This window comes from Phyllobates terribilis, unplaced genomic scaffold, assembly GCF_046119375.1.
Source record: "Phyllobates terribilis strain yellow unplaced genomic scaffold, ASM4611937v1 Scaffold_11__3_contigs__length_659146591, whole genome shotgun sequence".
NCBI lineage: Eukaryota > Metazoa > Chordata > Amphibia > Anura > Dendrobatidae > Phyllobates > Phyllobates terribilis.
In genome coordinates, this window is record NW_027362771.1 from 642,876,611 (window position 1) to 642,898,848 (window position 22,238).

The window sequence follows — 22,238 nt, forward strand, 5'->3', positions numbered from 1 at the left end:
ATGTAGACTGAAAAATAGGAATCTAAAGATTTTTTGTCCATAATTCGAGAGAGGTTTTTACTTTCTTCTGGATTAACAAATGTGACCTAGCATTTCTCCTTCCTCCACTTCTTTTGACTGGACATTTTCTTTAAATGTACTATATAAAAAGTATGGTAGTGATGACGTATCCAACAGTAACCCTGGTATAAAATCTGTGACCGGATTGTCTGATATTGTTAGAATTATGCATCTATGTCTTTATCTTCCAAGCTTTGTATTTTTCTTGTCTCCCTCTAGAATCAGAATCTTTTTGATCTATATAATTTCTATCTTTTCATTCGCCAGTAAAGATTAATGCCATGGGCGTCACAAACCAAACAAAAGTCAAAGAGTTTATGTTTTCTGGACTGACTGATACCGAGAACCTGAAATCCTTCCTCTTCATACTCATCCTGCACGTCTACATTGTGACCATAGTGGCCAATGTTGGCCTGGTGGCTATTGTCAGTAACACATCAAACCTCCAGAACCCGATGTATTACTTCCTGAGTTACCTCTCTCTGGTGGATGTCTTCTATTCCTCTACCATAACCCCTAAGATGCTGGTGGACCTTAAGTGTTTGGAGAAGACCATATCTTTTGAAGGTTGTGCTCTCCAGTTCTTCTTCTATGCTGCTCTGGGATCTATTGAGACTCTTCTTCTCTCCACCATGTCCTATGACCGCTATGTTGCCATCTGCCATCCTCTCTATTATGTCTCCATAATGACTTAGAAGAAATGTCTAAGCCTTGTTCTTCTTACCTTCTCCATTGGCTTCTTACAATCATCAGTACAGACCGGCTGCTCTTATACATCGATTCTGTGGGCCCAACCTCATCGACCACTTCTACTGTGATGCTCCTCTGGTCCTAAGACTCTCCTGCTCGGACACTTCTACCTGTGACTTGGTCACTGTCTACATTGTAGGTGGTTTGGCCATAGGCTCTTTGATTACGATCCTTATTTCATACACCCTAATTATATTTTCAGTTATAAATATAAGATCTACTGAAGGAAGGAGGAAAGCCTTCAGCACCTGCTCTTCACACCTCATGTGTGTCTGCATCTTCTATGGTACTGTTCTGTTCACATACATGCGTCCTCCCTCCAGCATCTTTACAGTGCGAGACAAGGTGGCTTCTATCTTCTATACAGCTGTTACACCAATGCTGAACCCCCTGATTTATAGTCTGAGGAACCAACGTGTGAGAGGAATCATAATACAATTGTGGCTCCCCTGCGGGTTCAGTCGCCACAGAGGTACTGCATCTCATCCAGAGGTGTGGTACCCCACTCTCAGGTAAGGAGGGAGTACCACCTGGGACCCATTCACTCGCATCCAACACTACACTATTCCAGGCCAGCAGGCAGGGGCAAGATGCATTTATCCACTGCTGAGCCCTGTTCCTGGCTAGAATGGGGGGAACCAAGAGAGGGGGAACCATGTAGTGGGTGTGGATGGAGTAAGTAGATCAGGGGAGCACTTCAAGTAGGAGTATAAGAATTGAACCATCTTGTAGGAGGGAGTTCAGTCAGTTCAGTAAGAGGAGAGAAAGTGTTGGGAGCAGGAGCTCTGCAGGAGCTCTGCTCAGGAGGAGAGGAGGAAGGAGCAGGCCTAGACTGAGAGGCCCAGGACAGACTGAGAGAGGACGGGAGCAGAGGGAAGGCTCCAGAGAGACAGAGGGGATCCCAGGGGCACGGTGAGTGCAGAAAGGCACCCGTGCACCCGAATCTACATGGACGTGGAGGGATCAGGCCGCTAAACTAGTGGAGAACAACCAGGCTCAGCTATAAAACCGGAGGTTGCAGTACTTTCATGGTGCTGCAGCCCAAAGCCTCACCTACATCGCCGAAAAGGTGGCAGCATAGGGTCCAGGGGACTGCAGGTCGCTCTACAAGATCCGAGGTCACTGGCTTGGGACACTGGGTGTGAGGCGCAGGGCAGGAGGGTGAGAGCCAGCGCAAGGAAGATGACCGAGAAAGGCACATTGAACCGGGTCCCATTAAGTACTCCTGAAATACCTGAGGGATTGCTGAACCCCTTCCTAAGTGAACGCAGGATGACGTGAGAGGTTACACTGGCGCTGGTAACCTGGAGTCTGACAACTGTGAGTAAATCTTGAAGACTGCCCCCACTGTGTCCTAGAATTATTGCTGCGCCATCACCAGCCCTGCACTACACAGCACCAACAACACCTACCGCATATCATCACTACTTCCTGCCCTGGAGCTAAGCTCTGCCTGTGGAGAGCTGAACCAACTCTGCTGTGTCACCATCAGCTCCAGAGGACCTTCTCCGCAGCGGCGGCCCCCTATAGCCGCATACCACAGATGGCATCACGAATATTATATATATATATAAAAAACTTTATTCCCCTTTCTTCAGTCCCCTTTTTATTGACCGCCCTGGGTCACGGACCGGGTCACTGCCACTGTGACATCCCCCAGCATCGACCGGCCCGGCTACCAAGTACCCCACGGCCCAGGGGGCGCGTCACAATCAGTTCACATGTTTTCCAGGTTTCAACTCTGGGCTAGCATCAGAAAGTAACTTTCAAAGCTTATTTAAGGAGTCAAGAGCAGAAACATTGCCCATCTGACCTCTACATTGCCATCTTGCCAGTTCTTGGTCGTGCTAGATATATGTTCTCCAGGTCTAGACTGTGTTTTTTACCTTCTCATGCGTCTGTGTTCGAACCCTTGAGCCTCTACTTTGTGGTTGGCTTCTCTATCCACTGAGCCACAGCAGTTATTGTACACCTTTTTTCTAGGTGTTTATTGTCTATTATCCTTGCATTAGTATTTTTAGGGTAACAGGTGTTTTCATTAATTAATTTGTCTGCCCAATCACCTGTCGGGTGCGGCTATATATAATTTCCCCCTGCGGGTGTTTGCTGCTGGTGATATTCTTATTTGAATGTCCAGCCATACTGTCGTTGTTTATGCCAGTCAGTGAAAGACCAGCTAGGGTTTATCTCTCTGCTGTTTATGCATTTCACTCTGCACCTATCTTCCGTTTCTTGTTTCAGAAGTAGGCGGCATATTCTCTAATAGTGAAGAGCGAGCACTAAAATGCTTGGGTGCTCGAAGCTTGGGTCGAGCACATTGGAGTACTCGGGTGCTCGACCCGAGCAATGAGCCCAATGTAAGTCTATGGGAAACTCGAGCATTTTTCTGGCGGTACCCCCGGCGGTCTACAGAAGGTCAAAAATTGCCCAAATCGATGGAAACAGTGCTCAATTAAACGTCAGGCAGGCAGAATATATAGGCAGACAGGCAGACAGGCAGGCAGGGTATATAGGAGGGTGCATGAAAAACATAGCAGGGCACTTGGAACACACTAGTGCCCTCTGATTTTCACACACCCATCTCTTTAAAAAAGCCGGCCGGCAATTCATCAGCGGCATACACCGGTACCAGACAATTTAGAACAGAAAGAATAGAGCATCACACATAGATTAGATAGGTAGAAACATGTCAGTCACATATATAAGAAGTACAGTGATAGTGTTGCTTACTGTACTTGTCATTTAGTGTTAAAATAAAGGATTTATTTAAAAAAAAATTGGCGTGGGGTTCCCCGTAATTTTAGTCTCTAGCGGAGGTTAAGCAGACGGCTGGGGCAGATGTTTGAAGCCTGGGAAGGGGGTAATACCCACGGAGCTTCCCAGGCTACTAATATCAGCCCCCAGCTGAATACCTAGCCTTTACTAATTATTAAAATGGGGGACCCCCAAAAAAAAATGACGTGAGGTCCACCCTATTTTAATAGCTAGCAAAGGCCAAGAAGACAGCTGGGGGCTGATATTAATAGCCCAGGAAGGGTGCCATGAATATTGGCCCCCTCCCAGGCTAGAAACACCAGCCATCAGCTGCCCCAGAAATGGCGCATCCATAGGATGCGCCAATTCTGGCACTTAGCCTCGCTCTTCCACTGCCCTGGTGCGGTGGCAGTGGGGTAATAGGGCTGGGGTTGATGTCAGCTTATAATGCCAGCTGACATCAAGCCAAGGTTAGTAATGGAGAGGCGTCTATACGACACCCCCATTACTAACCCCATAGTCAAAGTTAAAAAAAACACAAACACCCAGAATAAAGTCCTTTAATTGAAATAAAGACACAATCCTTTATTGTTCTAAATTAAACCATACTTACCATCACGCCCATTCCAGCTGAAGCCAACGATCTCCTGTAATAAAAATAAAATAATAAAGCAACCTCATCCTTACCTTTCCATGGTTCCCACGACAGCTTCAGCTCTGCTACATTGACATGACAGGCTGGATCGCAGCAGAAAGATGCCATCCAGCTTGCCATGCCGCAAGCTGGATTACAGTACACTTATACAGTGGAGAGAAAATGTCTATGCACCCCTGATAAAATACCATAAGAAAAAATCTGACCAAGAAGAATCATTTTATAACTTTTTCTGCCTTTATTGTCGCCCATAATCTGCACAAATCCATTGAGAAATAAACTGAAATCTTTTCAAATGGAAAAAGAAAAATAAAGAACTAAAATAATGTGGTTGTATAAATCTTCACACCCTTACACTAACACTTTGTTGAAGTCCTGTGTGAATTTCTGGCAGCATTCAGTCTTTTTTGGGGTCAGAGTCTATCACATGGCAGATATTCTGACTCCATAACTAGGCTGCTCCTGAGACTCCATTTCTATGGATGTCCTTATTAACCAGTATTCACACAAAGTGATTTCATCAGATAACTTAACTCGGCTACAGGAGACAAGTATGAAGATTCCAGAAGAAGGTTTATTTTCAAGCTAAATTCTTGTAATTATGCACACAATTGCGGTAGATAAAAAGACGATTCTGAACCAGAGATATACAGAGGCGATGCTAGCAAGATGGATGACAAACACTGACTGGGGAAGAAGGAAGAAGGGAGATAAATCTAATTGCATAGCAGTGAAACAGCAACAGTACAATGACAATAGAATAAGATACTCTATGGTTCCCAAGTCATGGGTTATAACAGTGTGGCGCCCCAAGGGTTCGGTTGCCACAGGGGTATTGCACCTCAACTAGACGATCGGGTTGCCACTACTACCCCCAGCATCGCACAGAAGCCCGGTTCCGGGTGCCCCACGGACCAGGGGGCGAGTTAGCTTTGGTGTAGTCGGCAGGATTGTGACCAACCCGCCACAAACGGGTATTGCGTGCCTGAAAAGAGACTGTTTCACTGTATTGAAAATGGCGCCTGCCCCAGAAGAACAGACGCCATAATGTGCGCGCCAAAAGACCACAGGAAGCCACCTCCCATCGTGGGCCAGGTCCCAGAATGGCGCCAAAGAAGGAGCCCACCCCCAACAGCCATGAGTGCGGCTGTAGAGATGTCCATCAATGTGGGGGGGCTGCCCCTGAGAGTGATTGTCAGCAGGTTGCCCCGGGACCACCCCCAACAGGGGTGGAAAGAGAAGAAAACCGCGGGGCAGGGTGTGGTTTGGATCAGTCTCGCCACATCACACCCGGAGATGGAGAGGAGCGTCAACTCCAGCACCCTGGCAAGCGGCCTGCTGCAGGCCGAGGCGTCCCCGTACAGCCTCACGGAGCTGATGGCTCAGCTCCCCGCAGAAGACCCTGAATTCCTGCGGACGGCGCTGGAGGAGCTGGACCGGAGGATGGTCCGGGCGCAGAGAGAGGTCATCGCCGGATGGAGGGAGGAGATGGCCCGGCGGGTCGCAACCCGGCAGCAAGAGACGCTGCCAGCACCCGGCAGTGCGCCTGCCCCCGAAGACAGAGGGAGGAGACCAGAGGCCGAGAGCAGCGCTGCCGTGGAGGCAGGTAAGGCGGACACCCCTGCCCCGGGTCCTGACGCCGTAGCCTTACCCCTGGATCCCGCCGCGGAGCCAGAAGTCCCGAGAGCCTCTGCAGCTTCCACGCTCCCGCCACGTACACCTGGGCCTCAAGCCGCGAGCACCGCCGCTGAACCACGCCCCCTGTCATGCCCCCTGACCCCGGATGCGGTAGGAAGTGGCCCGCTCCAGGCCCGGTCGCAAGGCCTGACCACCCCAGGCGCCTCCCAACCGTGTGCGCCCCCGGTCCCGAAACCACCACCCCTTGGGACTGACCTGTACAGCCAGCTCGCCAAACCCGGTTATTCAGAGGACCCGGACAGGTCTGGAGAGTATGATGAGGAGGAGGAAGGTGCGTCAGGAGGACACCGCTACTAAGGAGCGGCAGCGTACCAATGTACATAGTTACCCGTTAGGGTGAAGGGACTGTTGACCTGTATGTTAATTGAAAAACCGGCTGAAGACTGGGAGCAGCCAACTTTATGAACTATCCGGCCGAGGACTGGGAGCGGTCAATCTTGTACATAACTGCACTTCTTAAAGTGCCCCCTACTGGTTTTATAAGGAACCACAACAACAACTGACCTCAGAACAAAAACCCGTTAGAGGTGGCTGAAGACGAGGTCCAGCAGCTAGATCAGCTACGCCCTGCAGCCACCCCAGGGCCTACATTGAGGGTTTACGAACGGGTCCCTCATGTTTGTGTTTATAAGTTTGCATTTTGTAGAGAGATGGACACCTGGTTGCAGAGCGCACTGTGACCAGTTAACAAAAGTTTTACATGAAAAATGTTTACAAGAAAATGTTTTATATGTGATAAATGTGATTATAAAATTGAAAAGAGTTTTATACTGTTTTATATATGTGAAGAAAGTCTTAAAGTAACTGCTGAAAAAGAAAATGTGCTAGTAACGTTAGAAGAGAAGAATTGCCTCCCATAAAGGGATGAGTTATAATGGTTTATAATCTTATATGTGAATGCATTCTAAAAACTTGCATGTTTTTGAATTGTCTTTTGCTCTGTTCCAGCCCGAGGAAGTGTTGTGGTTTACCAGGGGGGAATGTGGCGCCCCGAGGGTTCGGTTGCCACAGGGGTATTGCACCTCAACCAGAGGTGTGATATTCCACTCCCAGGTAAGGATGGAGTGTGGACCAGGGCTCAGTTAGCTGCACATACACATACACACACTCACCCCATTTCCGGGGGACAGCTCGACGGTGCTCCCATTTATGCAGGTACAACTGACCATGTCCCTGGTTGGAGTGGGGAGGGGGGAGAGAACCCAGTGATGTAGGAGCAGTAGAGGACGGTTTCTGGAGCATAGGAAGGAGCTCATTGGGTGCAGGTCACCTGAGCTCAGACACAGAGAAGCAGATAAAAGGTGGGCACCATCTTAGATCAGTGGTTAGTTGGGAGAGAATACAGTCAGTGAGAGCTGACAGGGAGCTGCGACTCGGCCCGAGCTCAGCTCCACGAGGCAGGCCCAGAGAAAAGGCCGGGGCCAGAGAGAAGAGGAGAAGGAGAAGGAAGGAAAGGAGAAGAGACAGAGGAGTAGAAAGGCTCCAGAAACAAGAAGGCAGAAGCGACCCTAAGAGAGAGCAGAACGGACAGTAACCATTGCAAACCCGCATTATATCGGGTGAAGAGTCAGGCCGTGGAAGGGTACCGGATTCCCAAGTTGGTGGAGGCAAATCATCCCTCAGCCAAAAACCGGAGGTCGTGATCATTTATTGGTGCGACCCCTTGCTACACCCGCTAGGAAGGCACCACATAGGGTCAGGGAAACTGGCGCCAAGTTTTACCAGAGAAGGCCCGAGATAGCCGGACAGAAGCGTGGTCACTGGTGGAGCACGAGAGGCCAGAGAAAGGATAGAAGGGGGTCCTGGGCCATACTCCTGAACTGCCTGGGGGTTGACCGAGCCCCTCACCTGGTGGACGCAGCACGGCTTGGGCAGTCATTGCTGACTGAAGTGACTTGGATATCAACCGTGAGTAAAAGGCCTGAACTGCACCATTAGACTCTGTGTGATTTGTGCTGCGCCTGCACCATCACCCCCAGAATCCTCCTACATTGCCCTGAGGCTACACTCTTCCCGTGGGGAGTTATCCTATCCCTGTGCTGCACACCAACATCAGCCTCAGCAGTCAGCCTTGCAGCGGCGGTGATCCGTGACCGCAATCCACGGGTGGCGTAGTCGGACATTCCAAAACATTGATAAATAGACTGCCACAGCATCTGGTCTGACCACCCTGAGCCACAGGATCGGGTTGCCACTACTACCCCCAGCATCACACAGAAGCCCGGTTCTGGGTGCCCCACGGCCCAGGGGGCGAGTTAACAGCACATCTAGACTTGGCGATCTTTGCCAGCTCCACATCTGTCAGATTGCGGGGACATCTCAGTGTTCAATAATTCTCTAGCATCGGCGTCTCTGCCCCCTAACAGGCAGAGACACCTTCACTCTTACCGCCGCGCTCCCCGCCCAGCGTCCTCCGGCGCTTCTGCTTCTGCTGCTGCCGGCGAGCGCAGCTTCCCGGGCATTGTGCTTAGTGCGCGTGCTCCCTCCCTCTTAAAGGCCACGCACGCCATCCTAAGGAGTCCCCGGCCAATGGCCGGAGGACCTCTCATATAAGAGGCACCTCCTCCAAAATGGAGGTGCCCGTGCAAGGTTGTAGCTTTGTGTGTTATACTCTGCTTCAGCCCTCAGGTCCCGCTGCTAGCCTGACTACCAGTCCAGCCCGCCAGCCTGACTACAAGTCCAGTCCACCAGCCAGACTACAAGTCCAGTCCGCCAGCCTGACTACAAGTCCAGCCCACCAGCCTGACTACAAGTCCAGCCCGCCGGCCTGACTACAAGTCCAGTCCGCCAGCCTGACTACAAGTCCAGTCCGCCAGCCTGATTACAAGTCCAGTCCGCCAGCTTGTCTACTCTCTATCCCGACAGTCTGTCTACAGTCCAATCCGCCAGGCTGTCTATGGGCCCTGCCCGCCTGCTTACCTGGAAGCACCTGCCCGTTACCTGCCGTGCCTGCCAGCCCGCTTACCTGGAAGCACCTGCCTGTTACCTGCCGTGCCTGCCAGCCCACCTACCTGGAAGCACCTGCCTGTTACCGGCCGTGCCTGCCAGCCTGCTTACCTAGAAGCACCTGCCTGTTACCTGCCGTGCCTACCAGCCAGCCTACCTGGAGGCTCCTGCTTGTTACCTGCTGTGTCTGCCAGTCTGTCTGCCCAGATCACCTGTCAGCCTGCCTGCCGTGCTCATCTGCTGTACCGGTCAGTCCCTGCCTTCTGACCCGTGGGAGTCACCTGCTCTCATACAAGGTCGGTCCCAGAGTAGCACCTGGTCCCTCTGCTCGGTCCTTCCCTGGTCACGGAGTCGATTGAGCCGCCGTACGACCTTGGTCGGTCTGAGTTGATACCTAGTTACGCCCCTCTCGTCCCTCCTTGCACCGCAGCACAGAGGTTCCACCACCCGGATCCGTAACAAATTCCCTCCTCCTTGACTAAAGCTCCAGTTACAGCTTCAGAAAAACAGCCCCAAAGCACAATGCTGCCTCCACCGTGCCTCACAGTGGGTATGGTGATCTTCTGACAGTGCGCCTTTTCAGAACTGGGTCAAAAAAATCCACCTTGTTCTCATCAAATATAACATGTTCCCCACATGCTTCTGGCAGACTTGATGTAAGTTTTAGTAAAACATAGCCAGACTTGGATGCTTCTCTTTCTAAGAAAAGGGTTAGGGTTGGGCCCATTGTGTGAGTTGGTCCAGATTGGCCAACTCCTCTGTTTCCCCCAGTAGCGGCACTACTGCCTTTTCTTTTATTTATATCTCTTAGGGTAGGTACATGAGGACGTATTTTCTCTCATTCCAGAAAGTCGGGTCAATTATTCGAATGACACTCTGATCAAACTCTGAGTTACCTTTCAATACCATCAATTTCATGTCCGTGATGCTGTGATCAGGGCTACTACAATGCTCGGCCACAGGTAGAGCTATTCTGTTTTCTTTTATTGTGTGGCGATGAGAATTCATCCTTGTTCTACATTTTTGTCCTGTCTCCCCACATAGAGTTCCCCAGTTGGACATTTGGTGCATATAATTAAGTACACCCCACTAGTTGTGGTGCAGCTGAAAGTACCTGGAATCTTGAGGTCCTGATGTGAGCTTGGAATCTTTATCTTGTCCATTGTCATTGTGAATGGACAGATCCCAGGTACTTTCAGTTGCATCACAATTATATGCACAGTCTTCAAAGTGTTTTTGAAAAGCACTGTCCGAAAGAACCCCAATAAGAGTTTGTTCGCACGTAGCATTTTTACTGCATTCTTTTCTGAGTTCTTTGTGTGGGGAAAAAAATGCAGCATATTACAGTAATGGCAAAATAAAAGTGATTTCTAAGATCTCATTTGAACAGTGCGTTTTTTTCCCCATGCGTTTTTTTTTAGCTAATGTGCGGAGTTTTTAAAACTTCAGCGTGTCAACTCTTTCAGCTTTTTTGCTGCGTTTTTTTTACCCATTCAAATGAAGGCATCAAAATATAATGTGATCATCATCTTGATTCCACAGCTCTGCAGTCACATATTTATTGTGGGCTCGGGTCACCACCAAATGTTCTCCATCTGAAAAAATCAGGCCAATTATGTTGATCAGATTCTGATCAAGGTGGGATCTGTTTTTCTTGGGGGTGGAGAATAAAAAAAAAGGTTTCTCCATCTTCTCCATTTTATCAGTTCGTGAAAATCAGATTCAAATTTTTCTATGGACCCATAGACTTGAATGGCCTTCTGGCTATAGGAGGCAACTCGGACATGCTGCAATTTTTTTTTCCTCGGACCACTCGTTCTGCAGTTCTTCTGTTGTTATTCCTGGAATACCTCAATGCAAATATAAATGCTCCATAATTGTTTTATAGGGAATACAATTATTCCCTAACAAAGACAAGTGAGGAGAGCAAAAAGGCCCTTGTTACTTCTCCCTATAAGGTTATGTTCACACGTTGCATTTTTGCTGCATTTTTTTCTGCAGCCAAAAACTTGCTTTCTTGGCAATAAAGAAGGTGCTTACATACAGCAGGTTTTGCTGTGCTTTTCTTTGCATTTTTGCTCCCTTTTTCAGGATCCCAAAGTTCAGCTTTGCTTCCACCACAGAAGCATGAACACAGGTCACCAATGAAAGACATATGTGACACCATAAAACCATTTTTGGAAAAAGGGCAATTTGATCAAATTATTTAATGGAAAAAGATTTTAGTGTCTGAAAAAATAGTGACTATTCTGAACAAAAAGTTCATATGAGTTCATGAAAAAGTATAGAATTACAAATGTAACAGCGGGGGGGGGGTGAATTGGTTGGGAATAATTTACCTAAGACATTGACAGAGAATTGAGTTTGTGGGACACTGTTTACTTTCACACTTTGGTTGGCCCTTGACTTGCTCAGGTATTGTTCAATCTCACACCTTGTTTGGCCAATGTTTACTTTGTACACATCACTAATTTAATTAAATTGTACTAATGTACTAATCTTAAACTGCCATTGTCAACTGCCATGAACAACAAGACATTATGGTTTAAACTTGGGAAAATCACAAAATAAATGCATTTTACATACTACTGTATGTGCTTTTTTCACTAAAAACACAGCAAAACCTCATATCTACATTTTTGCTGCGTTTTTGCACTTACTCATTGCTTCCTATGGGTGAAAAAACACTGAAAAAAATATAAAAGAAGTGACATGCTGTAGTTTGCAAAAATGTGGATGATCATACTGTGTGGGGGAGGTGGAGGCATCATTCCGTTTTTGGGAACATCATACTGTTTGAGGGGCTGTGGAAACATACTGTGTGATGGGCTGTGTGGATCATACTGTGTTAGGGGCTATGGGTGCATCATACTGTGTTTTGAGCTGATAGTACATCATACTGTGTCGAGGACTGTAGAAGATCATATTAAGGTATATGGAGGCATCATTACTTTTCTGGGACACCATACTGTGTGGGAGGGCTGTGGGGCCATCATACTGTGTGGGAGGGCTGTGGGGCCATCATACTGTGTGGGAGGGCTGTGGGGCCATCATACTGTGTGGGACGGCTGTGGGGCCATCATACTGTGTGGGAGGGCTGTGGGGCCATCATACTGTGTGGGAGGGCTGTAGGGCCATCATACTGTGTGGGAGGGCTGTGGGGCCATCATACTGTGTGGGAGGGCTGTGGGGCCATCATACTGTGTGGGACGGCTGTGGGGCCATCATACTGTGTGGGAGGGCTGTGGGGCCATCATACTGTGTGGGAGGGCTGTAGGGCCATCATACTGTGTGGGAGGGCTGTGGGGCCATCATACTGTGTGGGAGGGCTGTGCGGCCATCATATTGTGTGGTGGCTTGTGGAGGATCATACTGTGTGTGAGGACATTATACTGTGTATTGGTTTGACAATCCCTAAAAGTCACATTCTATCATGTGACTCTTCTGGAAAATTAATTGTCCATCCTGTATAACTCATATCCTATATCTTCTTTTGTATAACTTACTACAGATGCTTCAAACTGTCTTTTGAAATGACGTTTGCCCACGAGCTGAATGTCAGGAGCATCATAAGATGGGTTTCCATCAGAAGATTATTTAGGAGTTCAACTGAGTGCCCAACGCACAAAAACTTGCCACCCAAGTGCCTATAGGCCTAGGATTCAACTGTATCAGCAGGTCGTGGATGCCGATTAGTGTTGAGCCACCCCCGTAGTGTTCGAGTTCGGTTCGGTTCGTCGAACACCCGTGTGTTCGCCGAACTGTTCGTCGAACACCTTCGAACACCGTTAAAACCAATGGCAGGCAAACAAAAACACATAGAAACACATAGAAAACACCTTCAAAGGTGTCCAAAGGCTGACAAACTGCTCTGAAGACACAACTAACACATGGAAAAGTGACAAGTACATATAGTCATGCGAAAAGAAAAGAGGTCGAGGAGTAAAAGGAGGGGGAGACACAGATATAGGCATGTCAAGCCCTTCTAAAGTCCAAAAAGTGAGAAGCCGACACGTTCAGTCCGCTCCTGCCCGTGCCACCTCCGTGTCGCCGGGTTTGTGCCAGAGCCGCGGTGAACCCTGACGACCAGCCCCCCTCTCCCAATACTGGTGCCTGTCCGCTGGTGGGTTGAGCGAGCCCCCCTGTGGTGGAGGCAGCTCTAAGCTTTTTAATTTAAATTGTCTCTCTAATTTGAATGAATACACTTTAAATCCATTTACAAGGATCTATTGGAGGGCAAGTCTCATGCCAGCAGCCGCGTAATTCCAGCTCCAGTAGCGTCCACTAAAGCTGCTGCAGTTAAAAAGCTTTTATAAGGATCGAGCTCGGCTGTCCACCGCAAGGCATCCTACTGCCAGTCCGAGCCCCTATGCCTTGGGGTGCCTCCTGATGCTCTTCACTGAGTATCCCGTGGTCACGAATCATTTCCTTTGAAAAAATTAAGTGTCAAAACTACAGGTGGTGTAGCTTGCTTAACAGCCAGGATAATCCGCTGACTAGCAGACACTGCTACTAGGCACAAAGTATTTCCTGGGCTAGATGCAGTTAAAAATTTGTAATTAGATACTCTCGTTGGATGCTGAGAAAGCATTCCATAGAGTCTCCTGGCACGCCATATATGATTCTCTTAAAAAGCTTGGGGTAGGGGTCTAGGGGACCCTTTTATAGCCAAAATCACGGCCCTGTATCGCAATACGTCACCTAGGCTGAAAATAAATGGAACTGTAGCACCCTGAGGGCTCGGTTGCTACAGAGGTATTGCACCTCACCCAGAGGTGTGATATCTCACTCTCAGGAAAGGATGGAGTGTGGATCAGGACCCGACACCTGCATGCATTACACCACATTGCCGTGGGGCAGGGCGACCAATATGCCCCTGAGATGGGTACAACAGTCCCTGTCCCTGGCTGGAGTGGGGGGAGGGAACACTGAGGAAGGGGAACCATGTAGTGCAGGAGCACGGAGGAAGCAGTTCCTGGGTGCATTGAGAAGGGAGTATAAAAGGTGGGCACCATCTTAGTTCAGTGCAGAGAAGTCTGAGCAGAAGTGGCAGGGAGCAGGGGCTCTGCATGAGCTCTGCTCCGGAGGCGGGCCTAGTAACAGAGGCCCAGGCCTGGAAGAGGGAGAAGGAAGGAAGAGGAGCGGAGAAGGCTCCAGGAACGAGGAACGAAGGGATCCCAGGGGTGCGGACGGGCGAGTCGCCACCGCACGCCCGAATCCACCTGCGTGGAGGGGTCAGGCCAAAGGGGGAGACCGGTCCCCGAAACTAGTGGAGGTAGGAAACGACCCTCAGCTAGAAACAGGAGGCTGTGACATTTTATGTGGCGCAGCCCCTCGCTACACCCGCTAGGAAGGCACCACATAGGGTCAGGGAAACTGGCGCCAAGTTTACCAAGAGGAGGCCCGAGGCAGCCGGACAGAAGGGTTGGTAAGAAAGGCCAGACAAAGGACACACAAAGGGGGTCCTGTGAAGCGCTCCAAAGTTATCTGGGAGTTGTCTGAGCCCCTCACCTGGTGAGCACAGTACGACGTGGGCAGCCGTTACCTGCAAACGTGGTCTGGATAATAAGAACTGTGAGTAAAGGCCCTGGACTGCATCACTGACTCCGTGTCATTACTGCTGCTGCCCTGCACCATCACCCCCATCCTCCGCATACACTGCCCTGAGGCTATACTCCTCCCGTGGGGAGTTATGCTGCGCTCTGCTGCACCCACAACACCAGCCTCAGCGGTCTGCCCTGTAGCGGCGGTTCACTCTGACCGCAATTCACGGGTGGCGTAGTCGGACATTTAAACATCAAAACCACATAAATAGTTCCGCCACTGGTTTGACCGCCCTGAGCCACGGAACCGGGTCGCCGCAACGGAGACTACAACCAACAGCATCCACCAAAAAGGATCCGGCTCCGGGTGCCCCAAGGCCCAGGGTGCGCGTCAGAACATTTTCATCACCTTTCACAATCACCAATGGGACAAGGCTGGGATGTTCTCTGTCCCCTCTCTTATACATCCTAGTGATGGAGCACCTGCTCTCATCAATTCGCCATAACCCCAATATTAGGTGGATTGAGGTGGGAGGCACCGAGTACAAGTGCTCTCTATTTGCTGATGATGTCCTAGTATATATCACTCAATCACATATATCCATCCATGCTGTTATGGCTGAAATAGATCACTTTGTTACATGGTCAAATTTTAAAATCAATGCAGCGAAGTCTGAGGCCCTCGATGTCTCCCTCCCCAAATCCATATAGGATTCCATCCAGTCCAACTTTCCCTTTGCCTGGCCCTCACAGGGTATCAAATACTTAGGAATTCCTATTCATAGAGACCTCTCCCATCTATGTTATCTTAATTTTGGGCCCTTTATTGAACAACTCCATACAGACCACGGTTGGCAAGTTAGAACTGTAAGATTCACTACGTGAACCACTGGTGTTTTGTGGAAAAGCACATGTACACTGTGTTCCAAATTATTATGCAAAAAGTGTTTAGGAGTGATAAGGGAAGAATTTGTTTGTCAGTTAAACTCATTGATGGTGATGTGTGTCAGGGCTCTTTATATCACTGTAAGCAATTGCAGACACCTGTGCTAATTAGTTTGGCAGGTGTGTCCAATGAAAGGCAAGACTACTTAAGAAGGCTGTCTCACATTATTAAGCAGCCTACATTTTCTGCCAAAATGTGAAAGAAAAAGGATGTGTCGGCTGCTGAGAAGCAACAAATTGTGGAGTGTTTAGGTCAAGGCATGACTACAATCAACATTGTACGATGATCAGGATGAAGTGTCTTGGCAATCAAGAAGTATGTAGCTGATTCACAGTACACACGTGTGCGTGCTGATAAGGGCAAATTGAGGACTCTTTCCTACAAGCAATTACGTTAGGTTGAAAGAGCAGCGGCAAAAAAGCCTTGTCATAGCAGCAGACAAGTTTTTGAAGCTGCTGGTGCCTCCAACGTCCCCCAAACAACAAGATGCAGGGTCTTTCAGAGGTTTGCAGCTGTGCATATGCCAACCTGTCGACCTCCTCTATCCACTTCACACAAGCAGAAACGGCTCCAGTGGGCCAAACATTACATGAAGACTGATTTCAAAACTGTTTTGTTCACGGATGAGTGCCGTGCAGTGCTCGATGGTCCAGATGGATGGAGTGGAGGATGGCTGGTTGATGGACACCCCACGCAAACACGGCTACAGCGCCAACAAGGAGGAGGTGGAGTAATGTTTTGGGCTGGAATCATGGGGAGAGAGATTGTCGGCCCCTTTAGGATCCCTGAAGGCGCTAAAGATGAACTCCATAATGTATGTGGATTTTCTCAAACAGCACTTCCTGCCATGGTTCAAGAAGAAGAACCGTGTATTTCACAGCAAGATCATTTTTTTGCATGATAATGCACCATCTCATGCTGCACATAAAACATCTGCATCTCTGGCTGATATGGGCATAAAAGGGGACAAACTTATGGTGTGACCCCCATGCTCCCCTGACCTCTACCCCATTCAGAACCTCTGGAGCATCATCAAAAGGAGTGTCTATGATGGCGGGAGGCAGTTCACATCTAAGCAACAGCTCTGGGAGGGTATTCTGTCCTCATGCAAAACAATTGAAGCAGAAACCATCCAAAACCTGACAAATTCAATGGACGAGAGAGTTCAGAAGCTCCTTTCGAACAAGGGGTCCTATGTGAAAATGTAACATCACCTAGAATAAAGTTTTGAGTTGAAAACTGTTTGATTTCAGTTTCTAATAACCTGCTAATGCTTATAATTTCAAAAATGACCATTTTTTTGGTCTTTATTAAAATGAAAAGGTTGATCGAAAAGTTTGGCGGATCTAAGAGTGTGGCAACCCAGTAGTCATGATTACTTCGAATTCTGACAATATGAGGGTCATGTTGCAGGTAGTGCAGCAAGAAGGCACTTATGTGTCTTGCGCATCTCGGAGCCTCAAAATTATTTTCCGGGCTAGATGCAGCTAAAAATTATTATTAATTTTAAATCTGGTGGAGCTTAGTATAGATGGCCTAATAGGATCAGTGCTGCACACTGCTACAAAGCCCAAATTATTTTCCAGCCAAGATACAGATAAACATGATTAGTAATTTTAAATCTGGTGGAGCTTATTATAGATGGCCTAATAGAATCAGTGCTGCACACCGCTACAAAGCCCAAATTATTTTCCAGCCAAGATACAGATAAACATGATTAGTAATTTGAAAGCTTAAAACGGTTGGTAGGGTGATTTTAACCAATCATCCATCTTTTACTCTCCCCAGGATGACACAGGGGTAGAAAAGTCGTTTCGGATCCATGATTTGTTCATCTTTATGAACGTGAGTCTGTCTACATTATCAGTGGAGAGCCGCGTGCGCTTATCTGTCAGCACACCACCAGCAGCGCTGAACACACGTTCAGACAGAACGCTGGCTGCGGGGCATGACAAGATCTCCAAGGCGTAAGTGGCTAGCTCCGGCCATTTATCCAGATTGGAAGCCCAAAAAGAGCAAGGGTCCAGTGACACAGTCATGGCTTCAATGTTTACTTGGAGATACTCCTGTACCATCGTCTCTAGGCGTTGACTATGTGTCAGACTTCTTGTCTCCTGTGGCCTTGCAAAGGATGGGCTAAAAAAGTGGTGAAATGATTGCGCAAAATTGATGTTACCAGCAGATACTGTGGTTCTGTTATGGTTTGAGTGCTGAACACTTGACGGTCCCACGGTTGGCAAGTTGGAACTGTGAGATTCACTACGTGCACCACTGGTGTTTTGTGGAAAAGCACATGTAAGATTCTGCAACAGTCTCTGCTGATACTCCTGCATGCGTGCATCCCTTTCTATGGCAGGAATAATTTCTGCAAATTTACTTTTGTACCGGGGATCTAACAGTGTGGCAACCCAGTAGTCAGGATTATTTCTAATTCTCCCAATTCGAGGGTCATGTTGCAGGTAGTGCAGCAAGAAGGCACTCATGTGTGTTGCGCATCCAGGAGCACCAAGTCCCTGTTGTGTTGGTGGCGAGGTAACAATCATGCTTCCTTCCTCTCTCCTCTCCCCCCAACCTCGCACAACAGAAATGTGATCAAGGTCTCCCTCATCTGATGAGTCTTCCATCAGTTCGTCCTCCACTTCTTCCTGGGCTCCTGCACCTTCCTCACTAGTTTGGCTGCTACCATGCGTCCTGGTAGAACCATCTCCCCCACCCTCACATGCCTGCCGCCTTGGTGCTGCCGACCGTCTGGACCTTGCAGATGTTAGCCCTTCCGCATACAACTCCTCCTCCTCTACTTCCTCCACCTCCTCTTGTGCCACCACCTGACTCCGAATTCTGTTTAACATGTGCTCCAGCATGTAAATCACCGGAATAGTCATGCTGATAATGGCATCGTCAGCACTAAACATCTTCGTCGCCATTTCAAAACTGTGCAGAAGGGTGCATAGGTCCCTGATCTGAGACCACTCCTCCAGCGTGATTTGCCCCACGTCTGGATCTCGTTGGCCCAGGCTATACGTCAGAACGTATTGCACCAGGGCTTGTCGGTGCTGCCACAGTCGCTGCAACATGTGCAGAGTTGAATTCCACCGGGTAGGCACATCGCATTTTAGCCGGTGAAGTGGCAGGCCCAACGACTTCTGTAGAGATGTAAGTCGCTGAGCTGCGGGATGCGAACGGCGGAAGTGAGCACACAGCGACCGTGCCCTCTGCAGAAGGCCATCTAGTCTGGGATAGTGGGCTAAAAATTGCTGGACAACCAGGTTCAACACGTGAGCCATACAAGGCACGTGTGTGACATTGCCCCGGCGAAGGGTCGCACCCAGGTTTGCAGCATTGTCGCACACGGCCTTCCCTGGTTTCAGGTCCAGTGGAGACAACCATTCATGAAATTGGTTCTCCAGAGCTGACCACAACTCCTCAGCTGTGTGACTCACATTTCCCAGACATTTCAAAGTAAAAACCGCCTGATGACGTTGAGCCCTACTGCCAGCATAGTAAGGAGGTGTGCAGGATCCCTTCTGCGCAGTTAGAAAGCTTGTGGCATGACCAGACAGACTTTGGGTGCAGGTGGAAGACCGAGAGGAGGTTGAGGAGGCAGAAGCAGTGGAGGAACTTTGACATAAAGAGGATTGACGCACAACTCGTGGGGACGGCAAGACTTGGACAGCAGCGCCTTGTCCTGCTGTCACCATAGTTACCCAGTGCCCAGTCAGCGACATGTAACGCCCCTGTCCATGCCTACTCGTCCAAGTGTCTGTGGTGAAATGCACCCTGTCACACACAGAGTTTCTCAAAGAAGCGGTGATGTTGTGTGCGACATGCTGGTGGAGCGCAGGCACACCTTTCTTTGAGAAGCAGTGCCGACTGGGCATCTGGTACTGGGGCACTGCGACGGACATAAGGTTTCGAAAATCCTCTGTGTCCACCAGGCGGAAAGGCAGCATTTCTGTAGCCAAGAGCTTGCAGATGGTGAAATTCAACCTCTTAGCTTTCTCATGGCTAGGAGGAAATGGTCTTTTACTTGTCCACATCTGAGGGACCGAGGGCTGGCTATTGTGCTTAGACGGGGTTGATAAGGGTGTCCCCGGCAAACTGCCGGTCTGTGAGGAAGATGCAGGCGGACATGTTAGGTTGCCTTGATCCAAAGGTGGTGCTATCGATGTCGGACAGCGCTCAACACCAGCTGGTGTTACCACCTCCAAAGAAAATGATGACCTGCCAATCACGCTGGCTGTTGCGGGTAAAGAGGTGGCAGGTCTGCGCCCCAAAACAGGTGTGACTGTTGTGCCCCCAGTCACAGAGGATGAAGAGGCCGCGGATGCACAAGATATGGCAGACGGTGGTTGGCCCGGCAGGCTAGGCCGCATTGTAGCACACTGAGCTTCCCACTGCAACTTATGCTTCATGTCCATGTGCCGGTTCATGCATGAAGTACTCAAACTATGTATTTTTTGGCCTCTACTTAGCTTTTGCTGACAAATGTTACAGATAACACGAGTTGGGTCATCTTTATCGATCTGAAAAAATGCCCAGGCTATGCAAGGCTTAGCACCCATGCGACCTGAAGAGCCACCACGACTTGTGGTGAGAGGCAGAGTTGTGTTTGAGGATGCAGTTGTTGACGTGCTTCCAGTACTACGTCTCTGTCCAGGAAGGCGCAACCTGACCTCATCGTCACTAGCATCTTCCTCCACCTCCTCTGCTGACCTCATCTCTTGGCTGACTGTGGGTTGACAGTAAGTGGGATCTCCAACCTCATCATCATCACCCTGTGCGTTATCACACCCGTCGTCCTCAGAGCCAACCTGTTCCTGCCCTGACAAAAAACTAAAGTTGTCGCTCCAATCAGGTATTTGAGTCTCATCATCGTCTTCCTCATTGTCTCCACCAACAGGAGTTACAGTTTGGGAATGAGGGTCTACATTATGGTCAGAACCTTCTGCGTCTGGTCCTGGATCCGACTCATAAAGATTCTGGGCATCAGTGCAGATCATTTCCTCGTCTGGATTCACAGAAGCTCTGGAGCCGACCTCTGATTCCCAGGCTATAGTATGAGTAAACAGCTCTGCAGACTCAACCATCTGTTCTACCTCATACGCAGACGGGCAGCTGGAGATTTGGGAGCTGTGAGGAAGCAAGTGCGATTGGGGTGACACCTTTGAGGACTGGAGTATTTGTGATGTTGAAGTTGATGTGGAGGAGAGCCCACTTATAGGAGCACTTGATATCCGTTGAAGCACCTGCTGTTTTTGTGCCTCATCTGGAATTTGTAGCGATTGGTGTTGCCGTAAGAAAGGGATCTTATCACATTGTCCGCTAAAAGAAGTAGACATTTTAGTTTGGCTGGAAGATGGTCTTTCTTCTGCAGATGTTACTGTTGCTTTAACACCTACCCCACGGACACAACCTTTTTTCCCCTTCCCAACACGCCTATTCCCCTTTCCACCAGCAGCAGGCCTTTTTCCACTCATTTTGGTGGTTAACTAATTCACAACTCTGGAGTTGTTTGCACAAAAAAACAATGGATGGGAACCGAGCAGAGCTGAGTGGCCAAACTGTGGTATTAGGCCAAAACTATTGGCTGGGTTAGATGCAGAAAAAAATTATACTCAATTTGCAACCTGATGGAGGTCAGTATAGATGGACTAATAGAACAAGTCCCACACACAGCTAGAAGCCCAAATATTTTTTCAGAGGTAGATGCAGAAAAAAATATATTCAGTTTGCAACCTGATGGAGGTCAGTATAGATGGACTAATAGAGAAAGTCCCACACACTGCTAGAAGGCCAAATATTTTTTCAGATCTAGATGCAGACAAAAAATTATTTTGAATTTGCAACCTGATGGAGGTCAGTATAACTGGACTAATAGAACAAGTCCCACACACTGCTAGAAGGCCAAATATTTTTTCAGAGCTAGATGCAGAAAAAAATTATATTCAGTTTGCAACCTGATGGAGGTCTGTATAGATGGACTAATAGAGAAAGTCCCACACACTGCTAGAAGGCCAAATATTTTTTCAGAGCTAGATGCAGAAAAAAATTATATTCAGTTTGCAACCTGATGGAGGTCAGTATAGATGGATTAATAGAACAAGTTCCACACACAGCTAGAAGCCCAATATTTTTTCAGAGGTAGATGCAGAAAAAAATATATTCAGTTTGCAACCTGATGGAGGTCTGTATAGATGGATTAATAGAACAAGTCCCACACACAGCTAGAAGCCCAATATTTTTTCGGAGCTAGATGCAGAAAAAAATTATATTCAGTTTGCAACCTGATGGAGGTCAGTATAGATGGATTAATAGAACAAGTTCCACACACAGCTAGAAGCCCAATATTTTTTCAGAGGTAGATGCAGAAAAAAATATATTCAGTTTGCAACCTGATGGAGGTCTGTATAGATGGATTAATAGAACAAGTCCCACACACTGCTAGAAGCCCAATATTTTTTCAGAGGTAGATGCAGAAAAAAATATATTCAGTTTGCAACCTGATGGAGGTCAGTATAGATGGACTAATAGAGAAAGTCCCACACACTGCTAGAAGCCCAAATATTTTTTCAGAGGTAGATGCAGATAAAAATTATTTTTAATTTGCAACCTGATGGAGTTCAGTATAGATGGACTAATAAAGAAAGTCCCACACACTGCTAGAAGGCCAAATATTTTTTCAGAGCTAGATGCAGACAAAAAATTATTTTTAATTTGCAACCTGATGGAGGTCAGTATAGATGGACTAATAGAACAAGTCCCACACACTGCTAGAAGGCCAAATATTTTTTCAGAGCTAGATGCAGACTAGAGATGAGCGTTGTTCTACTCGAACTGTTCGCCAATCTCAAATTCAAGCTGTTTTGGGCGGTGTTCGAGCCGTTCG

At 48.3% G+C, this 22,238-nt stretch overlaps 1 pseudogene; it reads left to right on the forward strand.

The window, feature by feature from the left end:
- Window positions 1-341: 341 nt before the first annotated feature.
- On the forward strand, window positions 342-9,754 carry LOC141167619 (olfactory receptor 5J3-like; annotated as a pseudogene).
- The last annotated feature ends 12,484 nt before the right edge of the window (window positions 9,755-22,238 follow it).